We start from the raw sequence: 14,240 nt of genomic DNA, 5'->3' as shown, positions 1-14,240 counted from the left end.
ACCCACCACCGCTGAAGTGACGACAACCGGATGAAGAACGGCAGCGCCTAAACGAGCCACTAAATCAGGAACACTGCCATCAGTAGGTTGGCGCCTTATTGTCAGCTCGTAAACGAGATGGTCCTTCCTGAGCAGGCCGATCCCTGGACGCTGTCTGACCGCCATTTGAATACACATGACACAATCAACCATCAAAACAATACTGTGCCACACAACAAAAAACAAGGGTCACTCTGACAGTAACTGGAATGGCAAGCACAAACGTAACCACATTCTGCTGCCAATGAAATGTCTCGGCTAGCAGGACAGAGCGGATTAGGTTGTAGATAGGGGCCAAATGAGTTCCTCTCAGTTGCACTCGACATACGAACCTTATTTATCAACACACAATACTACGACGACGATGCAAAACACTCAAAACTTGGATCGACCACCTTTCATTAAGTTTAGATGGGCTGAAGGCCAGATTCAAAATCCAAGACACAAGACTTAAGCAAAATTGAAATATAAGGTTCTTCTGGAGGTTTCAACCAAGAATACTTTCTCAATCTTCAACTTAATCGGCTGAAGGCCTTCGCAACTTAATTTTAATGGAACTAGGCTGGAGGTTGCATGTTAAGCAATAAGAGGAGCTTCAATCAAAAGTCAGACGGCCTTATCAAATTGGGCTGAAACGCCGAGTCTCGGTCCGGCACACCGTTTTAATCTGCCAGGAAGTTTCATATCTGCGCACACTCGGCTGTAGAGTGAAAATCTCATTCTAGAAACATCCCCCAGGCTGTGGCTAAGCCATGTCTCCGCAATATCCTTTCTTCCAGGAGTGCTAGTTCTGCAAGGTTCGCAGGAGAGCTTCTGTGAAGTTTGGAAGGTAGGAAACGAGGTACTGGCGGAATTAAAGCAGTGAGGAGGGGGCGTGCGTCGTGCTTGGGTAGCTCAGTTGGTAGAGCATTTGCCCGCGAAAGGCAAAGGTCCCGAGTTCGAGTCTCGGTCGAGCACACCGTTTTAATCTGCCAGGAAGTTTCATATCAGCGCACACTCCGCTGTAGAGTGAAAATTTCATTCTAGAACTATGAAAGTGACAGTAATGATGTGAATCAAATAATAAACATTTCTTTGCCCTCTAATATTTTGAAAAATAACGTATTATGCCAAGTTTGCAAAGAAAGAGGACTGGAAATGAAAATGACTTCACACATTCCTCATAGTGGTAATAGTGGGAAGACGGTGAATGATATAAATGTTAGGCTAGTGTTATGGCTTGCGCTGCATTGGCAAGGGCAGCGCTGCAGGGACAATGTTATGTGGAATTATGAACTTGCCAAATCCACCAACCAAGTTTGGATTTTATAATGAATAGGTGGGGTCTTCTGCTGAAGATATTGCTCAAGCAACAATCAAGAAAGCAGTTGAAGAAGCTGTGACAGATAATGGTAATTGTAGAGATTTAACTGTTGCTATAAATGGATCATGGCATCATAGAGGTCATAAATCTCTAAATGGAGTTGTGACAGCGAAGTAATTGATGTTGCTATTCTCTCAAAGCGTTGTAGATATAAGGGCAATACCAAGGATGGACGTAGTGAAAGTTGTGAAGAAAATTTTCACGGCACGAGTAGAGCGATGGAAGTAGAGAGAGTGAAAGCAATTTCCTCCAGCTCACAGGAGTGGTATAATGTACGATACTCTATCTGTGAGATGGTGGTTCTAAGGGATATGAAGCTGTAGAGGAACTCAAACCTTATGGGAACGAAAGTCACATTTAAAACAGGAGTGCAGAACCGCATGGGGGCTCGCATGCGCAAACAAAATTTGACATTAGGATGCCAGAAGCTTAGTGATGGTAAGACCCTTGGAGGAAGAGGAAGATCGTCAGATGAAGCAATTGAAAGACTGCAGAGGTATTATGGGCGTGCAATTAGGCAAAATACAAGAAGCATTGAGCATATGAGGAGAGCAGTATGGGCATTATATTTTCATACTGCATCAACAAATGAGCACCCACAACATGCACTGTGCCCCACAGGTGATGACTCATGGAGTAAGTACCAATCAGAAAAGGAATGTGCCCATAAGAACCGTTGGCCAAATGCTGCAATTGATGTAATTAACCCCATATTCAGAGATTTATCACAGCCAAGTTTATTGGAAAAGTGTTTGCATGGGAAAACACAAACTCCAAATGAAAGTGTAAGTAATTTAATTTGGATAAGGATTCCCAAAAGAGTGTTTGTACAGATTAAAAACATTGAATTTTGCAGTGTATGACGCAGTGGCCACATACAATGAAGGACACATTATCAAATGTGATGTGCTGAAACGTTTAGGTTTCCAACCTGGACACAATGTCATTTCCACAATGCGCCTCATTGATGAAGAAAGTCGAAAAGGTGCAGGAAGAAGACACAAAAGCCTACAACATGCAGCAAAAGGGAATAAAAGACCATCTAAAAAGAAACACTGGATAATGAAGAGGATGCTGATAAATCATAATATGCGGCAGGAATGTATTAAAAACTTTGGAAGCCATTTCCCGTAAATTTAAAATTTTCGTTTTTGAGGACATTTTCTCAAAAACTGCTAACAGTATATCAGCGAAATTTACACACAATATTGTTTACTTCTTTTCATTCATTTTTATAGCAAATTGTAAGAAAATATTGTATAATTCAAGAGTTATAGAAGAAAAAGTGCAAAATTTTAGAGAAAAAATTAGCATCTGTTTAAAAAATTGTAAAACAAAAACCAATAAATATTTCTTAACATGGCATTATAACTTCGTAGAGAAATATTCACTGAACATGTAGTGCAAATTTCAGAGCAATATGTTTAATGGTTTTAGAAAAAATGTTCCTTCTGTTTGCTAAAATTGACATGGAGGAGTTGGACGTTTCGGCTCCTCTTAAGCCCTAGAAGAGTTTCAATTTTAAAGTCCAGAAGGCCATATCTTACAACATTTCATATAAAATAAAGAACAACAATCTCATGCCTTAAGGGAAAGACAAGGACATTAATTTAAGAGATATTAATACTCAGCTGAAGGCCACCCACATAACAACAAATATGTTTAATGGCTTAAGGCCTAGAAAGAGTTTCAATCTAAAAGGCATAAGGCCTTATCTTATAACCTCTCCAGTAAAATTCTGGTGAAGGACCCATATAAAAATATAACAATGTCATACCTTAAGGGCAAGACAAGAACATTAATTTAAGAAATATTGATACTCGGCTGAAAGCCACAAATAAACCAAATAACTAAAATCCAATCAGGGAAATTACTACATAACACACAAGAAACGGCGCTCAGAAGTTCCCAAGGGTCGACCTGGGAGTGTAAGAATAACACCCGTTAGGCGAGACAGGCAAAACATCCAACGACTTCTTGATCTGGAGGCAAATCAACTGACAGACAGCTGACAGACCAACAACCAGATCAATTCCGCTCCACACAACCAGCAAAACGACCACAAGATTTAAATACACTACACACTATATTGGCACAAACAACGACCAACAACACCTCACCTGTCGAATTACACGTCACGCTGCACAGCAACAACATGACGAGGAAAATACACAGAATAAAATTACGTCAACGACCAGGGCAGGTAAGCAGAACATCGACGGCCATGAAGCAGATTTAATACTACAGGCTCCCAGCCACTTTGCCATAAGCCTAAAGCACAAATATTGCATAAGGCTTGACGACATTCTCGGAGTCATTCTGCTAATGTATATCTATGATACATGCGCGGCTACGGTCAGCGAATGGAAGCTCTCTTGGGTGTTCAGTAGCTTGTAACACAAGCACTACTGCCCGTGTACTGTAAGTCTCGCACCATCACACTGACGATGCGACACAGAAGTTGCTTCGCGATTGCATACTACACGCTCCCTGCCGTCGTCTCTCCAAGAGACTAATGTCGCCTTCAGGAGTTGTCTCACCATTAGGCGGGTGCTGGGCTATTGCATAAACATTGAGGGCACTGTCGGAGTTACTCGGCTAGTGTACATATACGATACTGGCACGGCTACGGTAGGCGAATGGAATCTCTCGTGGGCGTCCAGTAGTCCGTTGCCCCTTTAAAGTACAGTAACCCTTGCACCTTCACAGTGACATGTGTCGCGATTGAATACTACAGGTTTCCTGCCGACATCTCTCTGAGAGACTAATGTCGCCCTCAGAGAATGTTTCACCATTATGTGAGTGGTGAGCTGTTGCATAAGCATTGGGGACATCGTTCATTGTGGTCTCTGATACGGGTGTGGCTACAGTCAGCGAAAGTAACCTCTACTGAGAGTGAAGTTGCTTGTAACTGATGCACCACTGCCCATTTACTGTATTCGTCGCACCGTCACACTGACGATGAGACACAGAAATGCATACTACAGACTCCTTGCCGACTTCTCTCAAAGAGTCTGATGCCGCCCTCTGAAGTTGTCTTGCCATTCGGCAGGTGCTGATCTATTGAACAAGCTTCGAGGAAATTGTCTGAGTCATTTTTCATGTGTTCATCCATGATACTGTCGCGGCTACGGTCACCGCATGTTACTTCTTCCGAGTAAGCAGCAACTTGCAACCGATACCCGTGGCTGGTTTATTGTAAGACTCGTACACCCACATTAATGATGGGACACAGAAGTTGCTGCGCCATTGCATTGTCGACGTCTCTCCAAGGGACCAATGCCACCCTCAGCAACTGTCTCGCCAGTGGTACTGGTACTGGTCTAATTCATACGTGAAGAGGACATTGTCGGATTCATTCGGCAAGTGCACATCTATGATATCTTAACTAAAGTTCAGCCTTGATCACAATACTTACGTCTCAATGACATAGGTGTCTGGTTTCGGTTATATTTATATAACCATCTTCAGACCCATGGCTTCCTTGGAGGATGGTAGGCGGAGCTCTCTCAGCTGCTACGAAGTAAACTGATCATCAGTTGACTTCATAGCAGCTGAGCATTCACGATGAAACTCAGAAATTGCTTCGCGATTGCGTACCACACGCTCCCAGTTTTCGTCTCTCCAAGAGACTAATGCCTCCCTCAAGAATTGTCTCGCCATTAGGCTGGAGCTGGGCTATTGCACAAGCCTCGAGGACATTATTGGAGTCATACCGCTAGTGTGTATCTATCATACTGGCACGGATACGGTCGGCGAACGGAAACCCTCCAGGGAGTCCAGTAGCTTGTAACCGATGCTTGTAACCGATGCTAGTTTACTCCAAACCTCGTACCCTCACAATGACGATGTGACCTAGAAATTGCTTCGCGATTTGATACTAGAGGCTGCCTGCCGACGTCTCTCGAAGAGACTTATTCCGCCCTCAGTAGTTGTCTCGCTGTCAGACTGGTGCTGAGGCATTGCATAATCCTCGAGGACATTGTCGACGTCATTCTGCTGCTCTACATCTATGAAACTTGATCCGATACGGTCATCGCATATAACCCCAAGTGGCTGTCCAGTAACTTTTAACCGATGCACTGTTGCCGGTTCATTCTAACCCACACACACTCACATTGACGATGGGACACAGATATTGCTTCGTCATTGCATTGCACTGTTTCACTGCAGACGTCAATCCAAGGCATTAATGCCGCCCTCAGGAACTGCCTCGCCAACGGGCGGATGCTCAGCTCATGCATAAGCCTCGCGAACATTGTCGCAGTTATTCTGCTAGTGTATATCTATGGTACAGTAGCACGTAAGCAATGCACCACTGCCAATTTACTGTAACCATCGCACCCTTACATTGCCGATGCAACACAGAAATTGCATCGCGATTACATGCTCTAGGCTCCCTTCCGATTTCTCTCCAAGAGACTAATGCCGTCCTCAGGAGTGGTCTCGCTATTAGGCGGGTGCTGTGCAACTGCATGAGCTTCGAGGACGCTGTCGGACTCAATCTACTGGTGTACGTCTATGATACCGCAGCTGCTACGGTCTCCGCATGGAACCTCTCCTGGAATACCAGTAACTTGTAACGAAGATACCACTAGCCGTTTGCTGTAACGCTCGCACCGTCACATTGACGATGCGACACAGAAATTGCTTCACGATAGAATACTACAGGCTCTCCAAGAAATTACTGCCGCCAACACGAGTTGTCTCCATATTAGGCGGGTGCTGAGGCTCGAGGACATTGTTGGAATATTCTGCTTGTGTACATGTATGATACTGGTGCGGCTAACGTGAGCGAATTTAACCACTCCTGGGAGTGAACTAGTTTCAATTCGATGCACCGCTTCCCATGTAGTGTAACGTTCGCAAACGTACATTGACGATGTGACAAGAAATTGCTCCACGATTGAATACTACACACCCCCCAGCTGTCTTCTTTCCAAGAGACTAATGCCGCCCTAAGGAGTAGGTGCTGGGCTAATGCATGTGCCTCTAGGACACTGTCGGCGTCATTCTGCTAGAGTACATCTATGATACTTGCGCGGCAGCGGTCACAGCGTGCGGGTGTCCAGTAACTTGGAAAAGATTCGCCGTTGCCGGTTTATTGTAACGCATGCACACTGACATTGACGATGGGCTACAGATATGGCTTCGCCATTGCATACTACTAGTTCTGAGCCGACGTCAACACACGGCAGTAATGCCGCCGTCAGAAACCGCCGTGCTGTCCTATTGCATACGCCTCCAGGACAATGTCGCAGTCATTCTGCCAGTGTATATCCATGTTAGAGGTGTGGCTACGGTCACCACATGGGATCTCTCCTGGGAGTCCAGTAACTTGTAACTGATGCACCACTACCCGTTTACTGAAACCTTCGCAACCTCACCTTGACAATGCAGCGCAGAAACTGCTTCGCTATCGCACGCTGTAGCCTCTTTGCCGACTTCTCTCCAAGAGACTAATGCAACCCTCTGTAAATATGTATGTAGGTGAACATGTAGCTTAAACATTCGCTGTTATGTATGAAAAATGGCGACGTATTTTGTGGCAGCTACCTAATATCTCTTCGAAATTATTTTTGCAGTTAATATGTTAAGACAAACGTGTGGTTCCTGAAGAGGGGCAGCAGCCTTTTCAGTAGTTGCAAGGGCAACAGTCTGGATGATTGACTGAGCTGGCCTTGTAACAATAACCAAAACGGCATTGCCGTGCCGGTACTGCGAACGGCTGAAAGCAAGGGGAAACTACAGACGTAATTTTTCCCGAGGGCATGCAGCTTTACTGTATGATTACATGATGATGGCGTCCTCTTGGGTAAAATATTCCGGAGGTAAAATAGTCCCCCATTCGGATCTCCGGGCGGGGACTACTCAAGAGGATGTCGTTATCAGGAGAAAGAAAACTGGCGTTCTACGGATCGGAGCGTGGAATCTCAGATCCCTTAAACGGGCAGGTAGGTTAGAAAATTTAAAAAGGGAAATGGATAGGTTAAAGTTAGATATAGTGGGAATTAGTGAAGTTCAGTGGCAGGAGGAACAAGACCTTTGGTCAGGCGAATACAGGGCTATAAACACAAAGTCAAATAGGGGTAATGCAGGAGTAGGTTTAATAATGAATAGGAAAATAGGAATGCGGGTAAGCTACTACAAACAGCATAGTGAACGCATTATTGTGGCCAAGATAGATACGAAGCCCACACCTACTACAGTAGTACAAGTTTATATGCCAACTAGCTCTGCAGATGACGAAGAAATTGAAGAAATGTATGATGAAATAAAAGAAATTATTCAGATTGTGAAGGGAGACGAAAATTTAATAGTCATGGGTGACTGGAATTCGAGTGTAGGAAAAGGGAGAGAAGGAAACATAGTAGGTGAATATGGATTGGGGGACAGAAATGAAAGAGGAAGCCGCCTGGTAGAATTTTGCACAGAGCACAACATAATCATAACTAACACTTGGTTTAAGAATCATGAAAGAAGGTTGTATACATGGAAGAACCCTGGAGATACTAAAAGGTATCAGATAGATTATATAATGGTAAGACAGAGATTTAGGAACCAGGTTTTAAATTGTAAGACATTTCCAGGGGCAGATGTGGACTCCGACCACAATCTATTGGTTATGACCTGTATATTAAACCTGAAGAAACTGCAAAAAGGTGGGAATTTAAGGAGATGGAACCTGGATAAACTAAAAGAACCAGAGGTTGTACAGAGATTCAGGGAGAGCATAAGGGAGCAATTGACAGGAATGGGGGAAAAGAAATACAGTAGAAGAAGAATGGGTAGCTTTGAGGGATGAAGTAGTGAAAGCAGCAGAGGATCAAGTAGGTAAAAAGACGAGGGCTAGTAGAAATCCTTGGGTAACAGAAGAAATATTGAATTTAATTGGTGAAAGGAGAAAATATAAAAATGCAGTAAGTGAAACAGGCAAAAAGGGATACAAACGTCTCAAAAATGAGATCGACAGGAAGTGCAAAATGGCTAAGCAGGGATGGCTAGAGGACAAATGTAAGGATGTAGAGGCCTATCTCACTAGGGGTATGATAGATACCGCCTACAGGAAAATTAAAGAGACCTTTGGAGATAAGAGAACGACTTGTATGAATATCAAGAGCTCAGATGGAAACCCAGTTCTAAGCAAAGAAGGGAAAGCAGAAAGGTGGAAGGAGTATATAGAGGGTCTATACAAGGGCGATGTACTTGAGGACAATATTATGGAAATGGAAGAGGATGTAGATGAAGATGAAATGGGAGATATGATACTGCGTGAAGAGTTTGACAGAGCACTGAAAGACCTGAGTCGAAACGAAGCCCCCGGAGTAGACAATATTCCATTGGAACTACTGACGGCCGTGGGAGAGCCAGTCCTGACAAAACTCTACCATCTGGTGAGCAAGATGTATGAGACAGGCGAAATACCCTCAGACTTCAAGAAGAATATAATAATTCCAATCCCAAAGAAAGTAGGTGTTGACAGATGTGAAAATTACCGAACTATCAGCTTAATAAGTCACAGCTGCAAAATACTAACACGAATTCTTTACAGACGAATGGAAAAACTAGTAGAAGCCAACCTCGGGGAAGATCAGTTTGGATTCCGTAGAAACACTGGAACACGTGAGGCAATACTGACCTTATGACTTATCTTAGAAGAAAGATTAAGGAAAGGCAAACCTACGTTTCTAGCATTTGTAGACTTAGAGAAAGCTTTTGACAATGTTGACTGGAATACTCTCTTTCAAATTCTGAAGGTGGCAGGGGTAAAATACAGGGAGCGAAAGGCTATTTACAATTTGTACAGAAACCAGATGGCAGTTATAAGAGTCGAGGGACATGAAAGGGAAGCAGTGATTGGGAAGGGAGTAAGACAGGGTTGTAGCCTCTCCCCGATGTTGTTCAATCTGTATATTGAGCAAGCAGTAAAGGAAACAAAAGAAAAATTCGGAGTAGGTATTAAAATTCATGGAGAAGAAATAAAAACTTTGAGGTTCGCCGATGACATTGTAATTCTGTCAGAGACAGCAAAGGACTTGGAAGAGCAGTTGAATGGAATGGACAGTGTCTTGAAAGGAGGATATAAGATGAACATCAACAAAAGCAAAACAAGGATAATGGAATGTAGTCTAATTAAGTCGGGTGATGCTGAGGGAATTAGATTAGGAAATGAGGCACTTAAAGTAGTAAAGGAGTTTTGCTATTTGGGGAGCAAAATAACTGATGATGGTCGAAGTAGAGAGGATGTAGGCTGGCAATGGCAAGGAAAGCGTTTCTGAAGAAGAGAAATTTGTTAACATCCAGTATTGATTTAAGTGTCAGGAAGTCATTTCTGGAAGTATTTGTATGGAGTGTAGCCATGTATGGAAGTGAAACATGGACGATAAATAGTTTGGACAAGAAGAGAATAGAAGCTTTCGAAATGTGGTGCTACAGAAGAATGCTGAAGATTAGATGGGTAGATCACATAACTAATGAGGAAGTATTGAATAGGATTGGGGAGAAGAGAAGTTTGTGGCGCAACTTGACCAGAAGAAGGGATCGGTTGGTAGGACATGTTCTGAGGCATCAAGGGATCACCAATTTAGTATTGGAGGGTAGCGTGGAGGGTAAAAATCGCAGAGGGAGACCAAGAGATGAATACACTAAGCAGATTCAGAAGGATGTAGGTTGCAGTAGGTACTGGGAGATGAAAAAGCTTGCACAGGATAGAGTAGCATGGAGAGCTGCATCAAACCAGTCTCGGGACTGAAGACCACAACAACAACAACAATGTTATTTATAAAGTTTTAGCCTCAGCACTAAAACTGAACGATTTTTGTTCGTTTGCTGTAACACGGACACGTTCTGTTTCGGACGTTACGGCTTCACGTGGCGGGTAGTTCCGCCACTCACTCGCAGCCTGCCAGCACTCGGCGCGGTCCTCGGCTGCCGATGCGGCCGCAGCGCCGCCGCCCCCGCCGCCCCCGCGGCGCTGAGCCTGGAGGCAACGGAGCGGATGACCCCGGCAGCGGCGGCAGCCTCTCGCGGCGCGACCGCAGCCGCCACCGCCGCCCGCCCCCGCAGGCTTCCTTCGTACCACGGGCAGGCAGACAGGCGTCACTCCACCGCCGCCGCCGCCGCCGCCGCCGCCACCGGCACCGCACATTAAGGAGACGGCGCGGCAAGCCACGACGTGTACAGCGGCAGGCGGCAGGCGGCAGGCGGCGGGCTGACACGGCGCAGCGGCCGCCGACCTTGCTGTGCGCCGCCACCAGACACACCTCAGCCGTCCCAAACACTCTCTGCCTATACCTGTTCCTGCCGTGCAAATTGTTTATGCATTTTCCTCGATGAAACGTCGTCACTCCTAAAAACTGGCCATGTGCGTGTTTGACTCGCGTACTCAGGCTTCTGTACAAACTTAACTGTGTATACAGATAGTTCGCACGTTACACGGATCAACAGTTTAGACCATATTTTCCTGTTATTTATATCGAGAGCTGCAACTTTACGTTTATCTATTCCTGAGAAAAAGGGGTGTTGACAGACAAACAGTCGGATGAGAAATGATAAAACAATTCTTTTTTTCGTACGATATAATTCAATGAAGAATTTTTGCATGTTTCACATTAGTTGTGCCGTGGAACTCGCTTCTTGCCAGATTTCACGATTCTGTATCACCGGGAAGTACCGTATAGGTTTTCATGAGCGAGTTTGACAGTATCAAAATATGTCAGATAAATGGTTCAAATGGCTCTGAGCACTATGGGACTTACCTTCTAAGGTCATCAGTCCCCTAGAACTTAGAACTACTTAAACCTAACTAACCTAAGGACATCACACACATCCATGCCCGAGGCAGGATTCGAACCTGCGACCGTAGCGGTCACGCGGTTCCAGTCTGTAGCGCCTAGAACCGCTCGGCCACCCCGGACGGCTCAGATAAATGATCGCGTCGTTTGATCAGATTCACTTAAAAGCCTCTATTTTTTACGCCGTAACCGGACCGTAGTCTTTAATATGAGACACAAATTGCAACGTGATAGGCTACTTATTTCTGAGAAAACGGGTCTTTAACTGTTGTATAGGTAGACAAACGTACAACAAACTACATGAAAGTTCCATTTCTACCGGCTGAGGTACGGAACGGTAAAAAGAGTGACATTTTACTTAGAGTTACTGAAAAACACTATTTTCTCATAACACCACAATGTATATATGCTGCCAAATGGCTGAATCTGACGAATAAACGAAATGAAAAAAGTAGAAAAAGAAGCAGCAACAGCTGTAGGTAAATATTGGCTGCCAAAGAAATAGCATAGGGAATACAGCAACACGAGCAATCAACGTAAACTGTCTGATGAAAATTATACCAGCATCCGTTTGTGATGCTTTCACTTCTGTTGAGGACACTCCCAGTAACATGTCTGAATGTCTGTAAATTCATGGCAGCTCATTCTTTCTCAGGAACTGAAACCAAAGAAAGCAGCGATGTTCGATTCTGAGGCTCTCGATCGATGTCGACTTCCGGAGTCCTCGGAAAGTTGTTCCATTGGGTTGATTGGTGCTCTGCACAGAACACTCCATTTCACGAATGCTAATGTCGACAAGTCATTGCCTGACAGAACAGGCTACTTTATGTCAGGGTTCTTTGCCGACTGGCGTTAAACACCACTAACCTAACCTAACCTTTGCCGACGGACGCAGGCTACGCCAATGAACTGTTCCTCTACTGTACACAGTACAGAACGCCTTATAATGTGTTCCTGTTCTACTGCAGTTGGTGTTCTGTTAACTGCAGCCGGCTGAAGTGGCCGAGCGGGTGTAGGCGCTACAGTCTGGGACGGCGCGACCGCTACGGTCGCAGGTTCGAATCCTGCCTCTGGCATGGATGTGTGTGATGTCCTTAGATTAGTTAGGTTTAAGTAGTTCTAAGTTCTAGGGGACTGATGGCCTCAGAAGTTAAGTGCCATAGTGCTCAGATCCATTGAACCATTTTGTTAACTGCAATAACTGGACTTCATCCTAACCATTAGAAAAACCCACATGCCGTAATACTATTTTGTTCGCACTTCACTGTTGTCACTACAGTTTATGTTACATAACGTTTTCCAGACATTCGTCCGATCCAAAGCTTTCCATAGGTTGCCAAAAGATACAGTGTGGTTCATCGCTACAAATCGCTTTTTTGCAACCTGTTGTGTACAGTTTCATACACAAAGGTAAGACAAGGTAGTCTACAGAGTTATTCGGTAACTGTCGTCATAGGAAAGCAGGACAGGAGCAGGAACGTTTAGCAAACAAGTTATCACAATAAACAGAATATTTGCTTAACTTGAATTTCTCCAGGTGTGTGTAGAGTTACTACAAATAATACAACAAGAATTAGAGTCCATCAGTCACTGCAATGAGGCTTACCGTACTAAACTCGAATGATAGTGTTGTAGCGACGTGGCTCCAAGTGCAAATGCGCACGAGTGGCTGCCAGTGGCCATCCTACATCGTGGCAGCAGAGGGTGCTCGTGCTAAGGGGCCACTGGAGGTGTGGGCCAGCAGGTATGCATCATTGGGTCCACTGGATGCCCCGCGACCGCTACTGGCGCCAGATGGAAAATTGGAAATCCGTTACCAACTTCGGAACACCTGTGGGTTATTACCCATACTTGATGCCACACAGTCATCCACTGTCCAGTGATATGCCTCTTGATATGGCCTCAAGTGTCCCTTCGCACTGAGTATAGAAATGTGTGGCTTACATACAACTGGTGGAACATTGAGCCCCACTCCTTTTAACTCCTTACATACAGTCACTGTGCTAGCCAGACTACTGAGAATACTTTGGAACTCATAAGTCATCTTTTTCCTTGAGTCCATCTGATTTTTCACTACCTCCGCAATAACTGGCGGAGACTGTGTGTCACTGATCAAGCCTCTCTGGTGGTGGCTTAGCTATGATTGTTCCTTTATTTTTCCACATCACAGTCACATTACCAACAGTCGACGTGTGCAGCTTTGGAAGGGCTGAAATGTCCCTGACGGACACTTAACTGAGGTGACATCGAATGACTAGTCCGTGTTGCCCTGGCCGATCCATTCTGCTTTTACTGCTTCGCTACTGACAGCACGGTACTCCGAAGCTCCTTTGATACAACCTATCCTATCTCTCGTGAATTATACTGTTCAGTTGCGCGGCGTTATGGGTGTTTGAATACCTTCCATCAGATACTACAGGCAAAGAAAATTTTACTTATTTTCCATACGCATTACAGCAGGTAGAATACATGATTAAATTTGCAGATTATATGGGGATATACGGGGTGGAAAAGTTTGTACGCAGGGTTGCCAGAACTAGAATCCGCCTGGGCATCGAGTCGAACTGAGGTTGGATGACAGATACGAGTATGTCGTTCCACGCTGCGTCAACTCGTACGTCGTGCAGGCTGGTGACTGGTGGTGGCGTGCTAGTCCCTCTTCAACCGATGACCATACGGTTTCGACGCGTGAGACATCTGGAGGACGTACTGACCAGGTTAACGCTGGAAGTACCTCCGTATTCGGGTGGCTTAAGACAACAGAAGCAACACGAGGTCTTGCGTTATCTCGCTGGAAGATAGAGCAACAGCGACTTCGCAGCACCAAGGGATCAAACTTAAAACGCGAGAATTGCAGCGCCCTGCTATCCACATTATGCGAACCAGATGTCACCCTGTTGCATGGCATCCCTTTCCAATTGCGCCAGGTGCCACGTGCTGGGACGGATGACGGTGACAAATGCAATCTGCTAACGTAGGTACGTACGCAGAACCAAGAATCGTTTAAAACAGACGATGCTGTGCCACTCGCTTCTCCATTGTTC

At 44.9% G+C, this 14,240-nt stretch overlaps 1 non-coding gene across 1 annotated transcript; it reads left to right on the top strand.

The window, feature by feature from the left end:
• The first annotated feature begins 922 nt into the window (after nt 1–922).
• Nucleotides 923–995, top strand: Trnas-cga. The gene has a single exon. It is a non-coding gene; the product is annotated as a tRNA-Ser (tRNA).
• Nucleotides 996–14,240: the final 13,245 nt, after the last annotated feature.

The sequence above is a fragment of the Schistocerca americana genome, chromosome 8 (genome assembly GCF_021461395.2).
Source record: "Schistocerca americana isolate TAMUIC-IGC-003095 chromosome 8, iqSchAmer2.1, whole genome shotgun sequence".
Classification (NCBI taxonomy): Eukaryota; Metazoa; Arthropoda; class Insecta; order Orthoptera; family Acrididae; genus Schistocerca; species Schistocerca americana.
Note: the sequence above shows the minus strand (reverse complement) of the source record. Positions and strands in the feature narration are given on the sequence as shown.